This window comes from Ixodes scapularis, unplaced genomic scaffold, assembly GCF_016920785.2.
Source record: "Ixodes scapularis isolate PalLabHiFi unplaced genomic scaffold, ASM1692078v2 PGA_scaffold2__306_contigs__length_199485367, whole genome shotgun sequence".
Taxonomy (NCBI): domain Eukaryota; kingdom Metazoa; phylum Arthropoda; class Arachnida; order Ixodida; family Ixodidae; genus Ixodes; species Ixodes scapularis.
Window position 1 is genome coordinate 94,564,449 of NW_024609857.1, and position 10,609 is coordinate 94,575,057.

Here is a 10,609-nt window from a genome sequence, read left to right on the forward strand (position 1 = left end):
CGTCCCTCGCGCCTTCCTTGAGGAAGTGGAGGGGTGCCTAAATTGGAATGAGGTTTGTGAATTCGGCGGTTAGTGTCCCTTTTGTCCCCTATGTGCAGTCCCAGCCAATATGAGCTAGGATGAAGAAGTTTTCTATAAGAACCTTTCTAATCCATTATTTCAAAGTTTGCTTATTTCTCAAGAGCATCTCAGTGGCCACATTTTGATGTGTCATAATGCACTACTGTAAAATCCCGAGAGATGCCCTACCCCCAAAAGGTAGCCCACCCCTGTTTTTGGCTTGATTTTGTTTTTTTAAACACCGAAAGATAACCCATTTTTAGTAATAGTAGTGTTGGGATCAGTGATAGCCTCGGCACAAATGCGGCTAGTTAGCTATGGCGGGATATAAGTGAATGTTGCTGACTGGGAAGTACATACATAAACCTCGGGATTTTATGGTATATTTCAAATAGCTTTAAAAATAAAGGAATTGCAGAGATGCTTCAAAAATCATCACTTTTCTCGTGGTAAGGAATGAATTCAGGGCCATAGAAGGGCTGCAACAAAGTGTGTAGTAGGGCTAGTTGGTTGGTCCATTTGAAATGGTATCTATCTGCTTTTTATGTTTACTTACTGTACCATGCACAAGTAAAATTTTCAGTTGCAAATCAGCGCTGTGTCTGTGTTCTCCTTCAACTGGACCTTCGTCTTTTTTGCACTGTCTTAATACCATTTCGGCCATAGGGGGGCTCGCACACCATTGGTTGGGTAGCTTGCGAACCATGTCGCTGATTGTCATTGTTGATGTGCACTTTTTCTCATAAGAAGAAACAAAGTCAATGAAAGCATCAAGCAAAAAGTTCAGTGCCTAATTATGAATGCTACAAAAGAAATATTTGGAAGCCTTTTTCAGCTTAGGCTATTCTAGATGGTTCAGTTTTATTTTCTTAAAAATTGCTTTGAGAAGCTGTTTACAGACGGCTGCACATTATACACCCGGGGTTCCCAAACCGGGTTCCGTAGGCTGGTCTTCTGGATTCCGCAAGCACCCAAATATATATTTCATTTTTTTATGGGAAAATGAAGAAGTGTATGTTTGTACTGAAATGCTATATATACCGTGAAATAAGCGCCCACCCCTGACTGTTGTAACATCTAAAACAAATGTGGGCAGTAGAAATATAGATAACTGATAGCATATCAATTGCCTATCTCCCATATTTTTGCAATGATCTCCAGATTTGTAGAGGGTGCTTGAGCTGTACTTTACGACATATTTTAGGGTTGTACAAATATTCTAAAATTCAGAATATTGAAGCGATTGATGCCATATTCTACTCGCAGTTTGAATTGGTGAGGAGTATTCGGCAACTTTGAATATTTTCAAAGTATTTCTTCTCCGCTATACTCCGCCGCAACGCACCGGTGTATAGCGGTGAAGCGTGTGTACCGAAGCAAAGCACTGAGACGTTTGTGACCACGATGATGCGAAGCATTGAAGCATGACACGCCTGGTGCAGCGTGAACGCTGCGGTATCAAGGATTGTGGAAGGGGTGCAAGGGAAAGGTGGGTTGTTAGGGTTCCTTGTCACCAGAAAGTTTGAGAACACTTCTCTGTAAAGGTTGTGTCGAGGTACCAGATAATGCATTAAAATCAATTGGAACAATTGGCGTCTGCATGTAACAGGCCAGCATTTCACCATGTCCCTTTTGTCGCCCCAGGGGCATTGCCAGATTAACCATATTCAAACTGCTTAAAATGAATAGGGCCCTCTGTGAGGGGATCCCCCCTGATAGGGGGCGTGTTCGAACCCTTACTCGACTGGATCCCAGCTACTCCTGCGCGGTCTTATCACGTGACGATTCAAGCTGAGCAATGCTGGACGCAGAAAGGTTTTCGAACACAAAGGTATGAAACTGTTGCTCTGGAGTGAGATTGGGTACATTTTGGAACACGGCCAGGTCTATGACAACCGCTGGCCATTGCTGAATCAAAAGCAGCTGGCGTTGGCACGAGAGCGCTCGACACAGAACACGCAGAGCGGTCTGTGTTAACCGTTGCGTACATCGTATATAAATTTTTTTTCTGTGTCTACTCTTCGCCGGGATATTCTGCAGGCTTGATTTGAAACAGAATGATACGGTATTCATGCCCATGTGACTCCAAGACACGTGGTGGTCAGCTCGAGCGGATGCTATGAAGCTCTGTTCGTTTAGGAAATTAGGGTCGCCCTGAGGGTCTGAAGGTTAGGAAGAACTAGCAAAGACATGGGTTATGGTTGAAGACTATGGGTATGACTGCAACAGTCGTAGCTTAGTTCATGGACAGAGTGTTGCGATGCTTCAATGCCATCAGAAGAACGCTACATAATCAGTCGCTCACATTGAATGAAGCTGCAAACCTGATGAAATCATTGAGCGATTTTGTATCTGGTGTAAGAGAAAGATTCAAAGAAATGAAACAGGCAGCGAAGGAAACATCGGGAACAACGTACAAAGCAACAATCAAAAGAAAGCAACCGATCAGCACAAATGGCAACCTTCAGCCTCAAGATGCCTCATTGAACTTCTACTGTGATACCAATCTTGGCATGATTGACAACCTCCTGCATTCACTTAAAACTCGTTTCAGTGCTTACAGCAAAGTCTGCTCACAGTTCACTGTTATTGCCGACCGGGGCACACTTTTGCAGAAAGTGGTGATTCCAGGCAATAAATAAATCTGGTCTGTCGGACAATTTCCCCAATGAACTAGAATAGTTCCTTTTATTTGCCAAAAACGAAGGCTTCCATAAGAAACATTCCAAAACTCCAGTCTGAGAAAAGCTTCAAGGCTCATTTCTACGTGTTCATGTACCCATTCTAGATTTTTATTTTTTTATGGTTACAAACTGTAGGGGTGAACAATCTCTCAGTAGGCCCAAATTGACATAACAAAGACTTCAATCAATGATGGCCAATGACCGCCTCAGTGAATTGTCCTTGCGGAGTGTGCAGACGGATAGTCTGCACACTCCGCAAGGACATATATTTATAACTTATTGAAGCGAATAATGCCATATTCGATTCATACTTCGAATCGAATAGGATTATTCGGTAATTCTGAATATTTTCGAAGTTTGCAAATAGGTCTGCGAAATCGAGAAAATTAAGATGCTTTGCCATAGTGCTGTCATGTAAAGTTTGAAGCTTCATGCAAGCATGTTGGGCGAAGCTTTGTGGGAGCGTGCCAGTGCAAAGCGAAGCTTGGCGTTCTTGACCGAGCTCGAGCTCTACACCGTCGAGGCATACTTGGTTGATATGATCATCTTATGTTATATTGCCTAAAGGAAACTGACTTTGCAGTATCGCAGAAGCCGCCATCCTGCCATTTTACGAAGTATCTCCTCAAGACCTTTTAGGTTGTTATTCTCAACTGGTGTCAGCTGCTTGTACAAGCTGATAAAGCATTTGGAGAAGATAACTATTCTGGTAGTTGGGACGATGACATGGCATGCCCAGTTGAAAGTGTAACGGGATACATTCTTCCTTTGAATGTATTGTGAGATCAGGGATATATTTTTATGTTTATTTCGATGCTGAAATACAAGTACTGACCCAAAATCTGGTGTCCTCTATATTGTTACAAAGGGAATGAAAGACATATATCATAGGTAATCTGGGCTGGTGTTGCTGTACTGGTTCCTTGACCACCGCTATGGTTCTCTCCAAGAGTAGCCTGAGGCAGTTGTGTTCAGTCCCCAGATGTCAAGTAGAGTCACTTCCCGCACTTTGATGGTCTCACACAGTCCATTCATGAGCGTGCATTGTTGTTACCATATGTGACAACACCGTCAATTTTCTGGCGATGATATTAACTCGCTAGCATTCATCTTGCCATTGCAGTTTCTGCAAGTGTAACTAGCCCCCCATATTGAGCTGAAGTAGGATGGTAGATTGGGCTAATTGGTAAGAGCGAAACTAATAATGATGGAAAACACCCTCTGTTACAAAACAAAGCGAAAAAAAAAAATTTCTTTATTCATACATTGGAGTTTAGTACTGCCACATTGTAAGGCTCTATCCCTGTGATTGCCAGCTGCCTGGTTGGCATGCGTGTTTGTGTTTATGTAAGAAGATTAAAATGCTTCCTTTTCATAAGATAAACTACACTTGCATGTCATCTGTTGTGTTGTGTTTGTGCCTTTACTTCATTCTTGTGTCTGAGGCTGCTTTCCATTATGTTTATTCCATAATAATCATTTTCAACTGACCCTGTGTGCTTTCCTGGCCACAGACAAGCCACCCCCACAACCAGTACCTTAACAGTGCATATGTACTGCAATTTCGCAAGGGGCGTTGAGACAGGACATTTTTACCTGTGCAAATGCCAGCAAGCACCTTTCCCTGCAAGACAGCGGTGTTTTTCGGTGAAGCAAACCTATGCTGTTCTGCGAGAGTATGAGCAGTATAAGAGAGTGCTTCATTGCGAGGTCATTAAGCTCTCAATTTAACTTAAAGAAAAATGTGAATATATACATTCAAGTGATAAAACTATTTACGCGGTGAAAATGATTTTAAATGTGCCAAACACATTTTTGTTTTGAAGCGGGGAACCAGCGCACGGTAACGAGAGTATGTTTACAAACTACCCGGCGCCATGTTGTAACGGTTCTGCGTAGATTTTATTCTTGCGTTCTACTTCTAAGTTTTGATGATACCTTTCCCCGTCGTGATCTTCGTCGTCGCACCTGCAACACTGAGAGATGGGTAAGAAGACCGGTGTCCCGCGAATGCGGTAAGCATGTGACATATACATCTGTGTAGGCGTTATAAACTAAAATCCACACCGTGGTATGGAAGGGCATTCCACGCGCACAGGCTTCGGAGCTCGATATAGCTTCTGCATCGTGTGCGAGGAACATTGTTATTCGAAACGTTAAATTGAAACTGAAGATAGCGAAGATCTCTTACCTCGATACGGCTACGTGAAAGTGCGGCCATTGGTGAGTGTTCGGATATCGCTTATCGCTACTAGTCTGAGGCGTTATTAGAGTCTGGCGCCTAATAGGACGCGGACGAATTGAATATGATCACAGTAGAGTGGAAAGTTGGGCTAGTTGGTAGTTATTCATCTTGGTTTTAAAAGCGCACAAAAGACGAGGACAGAGTAAGAAACAAACGACGGACGAGCGCTCACTCAGAACTGATAGGTTTTATTGGAACCTCAGAAAACACAAAAAGCATCCCGCCAACCCCCCCAGGTCGCTCATGCCCACCGCAGCTCCTTGTTGTCAAACTACACATCTTAAAAACTTTAAAATCACGATGTTTACGTGTTGACACGTGTCGTTGTCTTTAGAAACGCCAACTCGGCCTCAGTCAATGCAAGGGAGGGTTGGCTTATGCATCCCTCTCCCCGAGAAGCTATCTGAAAGGCCTCCAAGATCTCTCTCGCCCTCTGTTCTTTATACGTGCCCAAAATATTTGTGTCACCGAACGCTGGAGAGCAGCCGCACCTGTCACAGTGGACAGCCAGGTGGCCCGACGGAGTCGCTTGAAGAGAGGCACGGTGCTCCCTAAGCCTTTCATTAACACAGCGACCAGTTTGGCCCACATACACTTTGCCACAGGATAGAGGAATGCAATACACCACACAAACCCGACATCGAACAAAACAGTTCACATGTTTTTTTCCACAGGAAAATTCACCTCTCTTCTTCCCCTCCCCCGACTCTCGGACCCTCTTACAGAATGAATTTGTTAGGAACCTTAAACACCACCTGTACGTCATACCGCCACGCTACGTCATACCGCCTCGTCATACCGCGTGCTTTAAGTCGGTGTAAACGACCATTCCTTTTTCGTTTGAAAGGCCTCCAGCGTCTGGCTGGAAACTGGCCGAAGTGAATTATTTATTACTTGTTGTACAAGGTGTACAAACTGAATTTTTTAATTGTATTTACGGTAAACATACCCAAACCGAGTGAGAATAAAGATGTGGTTTTTCTACTGGTCAAAACGTGACTTATTAATTATTAAGATTGCTGATATGCGTCTGCACTGAACAATTTTATGAACCTTTTACAAATATATTGAGGAATCTTTCTCCATTTTAACATCTCTTTGCCCTCTCTCAATATCAGAAAGGCTTCTAAACCCTACAGTGTTCAAAGAAAGAATATAATCGTTAAAAAATAGGGGATGGCCGCATGCGAGGTCATCAAATTTTTATATATGTGTGTGTATATATATATATATGTGCTGTGCATATTTTTAAATATGTTTCAAAGTTTGAGGATGGGTGCTTAGTGCAGAATGGGTAGACGCACGGTATTCTACGGTATATTCTTTTTTTATTGAAACTGTGGCTGTGTTTAGCAGTGTAGACAGCAGCTTTTCCACTGGTATGCCCCCCAACTATACAGCCCACAAAGAAAAGGTTAGAGCACACGTCGTAAGATGCAGTTTCACTGGAAAACAAAATTAGAGCGATACTTAACAGCGAGTGCCTAGTTTTGTTTGTATCTATGCTCTCTGGAAAAGGAAAACACAACTTCGCACCGAGTGGCAAGTGGCGTCGCATGCTTTTGGGAGCTTCTCATTTGCTTGACCGGTGATTAATGCCTTAGATGGGAGATAGAGTGCTTTTAAGTAAAGGAAAGTGACTAGTCTGTGAACTAGAGCGGTGCAATGCTTTGTCGTATGGCACAGACTGGCGCAAGAGAGAAAAGTGCAAAGGAGCGCCAATAGAAATTGTCGCACATACTAGATATTTTGTGATATTAAATTTCTGGTATAGACCCACACCTTTGCCCACACTCAACAAGGGAACACAAGCTTTAAAATGAGTTTTGATAATAACATTTATAATGTGCGCAGTGTAGTAGTATTAATTTAAAAAAACAGCCTGCAAAAAAAAAAAAAAAAATCTTTAGTTTCGTATTTCTAGAACGCACCAAAATATTTTTAAACCTGGGCTCAAGTTACGTGGAATACCCCGTATAGGATTGTGTGAATATTGAAAACATTAGGATATCCAAGTGAATAATGCCATATTCGAAGCATACCTTGAATAGAATAGCACTATTGAGCAACTTCAAATGTTTTTAAGTTCAAAGTATTTCGCAGCTTGAAAATAGATATGAAAATTTCTGGGCTACCTGAGAAAATAAAGATGTTCCACAGCAATGCTCCAGTGTAAAGCGGTAGAGCTGGACACAAACGTAAAGGCATAGCCTCCTTTATACTGACAAAGCCTGGCAGATCGCCACGAGACGCGGCCGCCGAAAGTGAAAAGGTAGAGCGGCAAACGACGGACGAGAGAAAAGTCAAGTAATGGGCGCCCCGCTGCGGGGAGATAGCGAAACACACCTCCTGAGCAATGGAATTACCAGTTCTGAGGAATGGTACTTACCTGAAGTTCGAGCGGGAATTATACGCAGCCTATGGAAGCGCTTACTATGAAGTTTACAAGGAATGTCCGCTCGTGCTCTTTGCATTCCTTGTGCTACCGCTTTTTTTCTTGTCAGGTTTGAAAACCATGTTTTGGGTCCTCGCCGCTGCAGAACCTGTGTGCTGAATACCATATTCCGCGACAAATGTTCTCTGCTACCAGATCCTCGCGCTCCAAATTTGTGACCATACACACTATGGCTCTGTTGTCGAACTGCCAGGCTTTGCGAGTATAGAGGAGGGTATGATAGTGGGCAAACCAGTGAAGCTGCTCTTAAGTGTACCAATGCAAAGCGGTGAAGCTTGATGCGTCCAGCGATGCGCGAACACTACAGCATGAAGGCACATGTGGTAGGTGTGATAATTGTATGTCATGCTGTCATATGGGGAGTGACTCTGTATATCACGGAAGCCACCATCCTGCCATTTTACAAAGTATCCCCCACAACCTTTTAGCTCATTCTCAACTGGTGTCAGCTATTTGTGCAAGCTGATGAAGCATTTGAAGATAACTATTCTGGTAGTTTGCCTACCCACACTACCCTGCTCTGAAAGAGGGCAAAGCACAATTCACAGGCATGCGTGTCCCCTGAGTGCTCGGTGAGAAGTACACTCCACTAAGCTAACTAGCCCCTGAGAAATATATCAAACAATTGAAAATATTGCAAAACTTCGAAGCAGTGCCAGTGTTTGATACGAATGTCAAAGTGAGTAATAAAACTTTGGTTCGATTAAAAGGTTAAAAGGCGCGAACAAACAGGACGAAAAAAGAGACACGTACGACACGGACAGGCGCCAACTTCCAACTGATTTATTGAAACACAAATCATCGTCAAACTCGATCCCAATTGCCTAAACACATGCATTACACACTTCCTTCAAGAAACACAATTTCTTTGGTAAACAGATAGAGATTGCATGCTTACGCATCTGTCAGCTGCTTTGTATATACAGAAAGCTTCAATGCTTTCCTAACTTCGCAGAAGTCTACAAGGATGATCCGGCACTGTAGCTGGGCAGAACCTTTGGGAAAGGCAAATTGACTTTTGGCACAGCATTGGCAGAAATTCCTGATTTCGTTGAAATGTAGCAGAGCGAGGCCTTTGCTTGGGTGTGGTGCTAACAGTGCAGCATTCACTTTGCTGCCAATATACTCGTAAGTATCAGCAATATATCAAATCGACTAGAGGGGATTCCCATTTAAGAGGAACGCAAATACATACAGAGCAATGTGGACAAAGCGAGGAAAACACAACAATTGTTCCACACATTCACGATAAGAGGTTTTTAGAGTTGCGTCTGGTTAATATGGACACCCCACAATATGGAAGAAATTTTCGGGGACTATTCTGTCTCATTAACATAGAAACCCGCAGTCTGGACTATGGACAGCTGCTTTGGAGACAAACTGGAAAAATACATGTCTTTGTCTTGTAATTTTCGATACATTCTCAAAAATAGGTCCCGTAATGCAAGAAAGAGTATAACTGAACCCAAGACGTCGCAGTCCAAGCCTGGCTGTTGGTTGCCAGTCCCGAGATAAGACCTGTGCCCTTAAAGGTGGTGGGGTTATTGCAGACTTTATGCCAAATAGGTGTTTGCACCTTTGTGTCCATACCTGCCAACCTGTGGACTTTTAAATTCGTAAAACTCCCGGGAAGGGAAGGGGTGGAGGGGGGGAGGGAGGAAGAGGAGGAGAGAGGGAGGGGGGTAATAAGAGGCAGGCACTTTTCGGGATGAAGGACGATTTATTTTGTCAGCGATTTTTTTGTTGATTTCGCCAGTTGGCTTATTTTTTCTGCGCTTTTGTTGCTGATTTCGCCTTTAGAAAGTTCTCCGAGTACACTTGTTCGAAGCACGCCCCATTTTGATGCCCCCTTACCATGAGCAGGTTTCCGAGGGTCCTGTCAGCAACTGAGGAGCAGAAAACTGTCCGGGTGTTGTTTCAGTGCTGAACAGTCTTTCACATTCAGCATTGCTATGGGGAATTGTCAAGATCCCCACATGAACACTGCAATCCCATGGAATTTGAACGTTCCGTTGACACTTCAAATGTCCCCTACCTGTGCCCACTGTATGTTACTCCTTGATTCGTTTAATATAGCCAACGAAACATTATATGCTTGCAGGTTGGCGAACTAAACTTGGAGCACAACCATTGCCTCATCCTTTGATCCATCACTCTGCTGAGGCAGCAGTGCAGGGAATGCCGTAATAAAATGGCATGTGCTGCTGAACGATGAGGTGTCCAACGACTGCAGTTGGGCAACTTCAGCCGCCCTGAGGTCGACGTTTTCCAAGGGAAACTTGTTCCGGATGTAATCGCATGCCATTGCAAAGTACAAACGTACAGCAGAAAAGAACTCTCTCTCATTTGGCCTGAGCCTTTCAACAACAGAATATGTCATGCTACCAATGACAAGGTTCTTATTGTGTCTTTGGTTCTCCACAGCTCCATAAGCCAATGTCCATAAGCCATTAGCTCGGTTCTCGTGGACAGGTCGGGGCCAACTTGTTTAGAGCAGTCTCTATGGCAGTTTCCCAACTGAGTGGTTTAGTAACGTTGCAAGAAACCAACGTGCGCAGTCAAACACATGAAGAAAGGCTTTGGGCTTTGGATTGGTTTTGGATCCATGGCCACCAGCCAGATAAACGGATAGTAAAATCCACGACACTGCCGTGGACGATACCTGTCGCCCTCTTGTGGCACCAACAGCAACTTTACAAAAAAAAATTTATATTTTTTGTTTTTCGTAAAATTTGAAGCAAGATTTGTAAAATCGTAAACTTAGTCCCAATTCATACATTTTACAAAAGATTCAGAAGAGTTGGCAGGTATGTGTGTTGCCTTAGGTCATGAAGTACATGCATGAGGAATCGCATTTACCTATCCTTTGTACCCTGACTGCAGAAAAGGCAAGGCCAGATGGTTCCCTGGTCGGTTACAACACAAACAAGACAACGTCGGGCGAGAGGCTGAAGCAGTCGGGGACCCTGGCAATTGTAAAAAGTAAACAAAACGTTTCGTGCTACTAAAATAAAAAAAAAGTTTACAATTTTTTGTAATGCTGAATTAGAGTGCAGCTCTCGTGGAGGAGGAGAGGGTATGCTCCTCCCCTAAATGTTTGCTATATTTTTCGCTAAATTAAGCGAAAATTTCCCCACTAAATTTAGCGGGAAAATTTTACCCCCG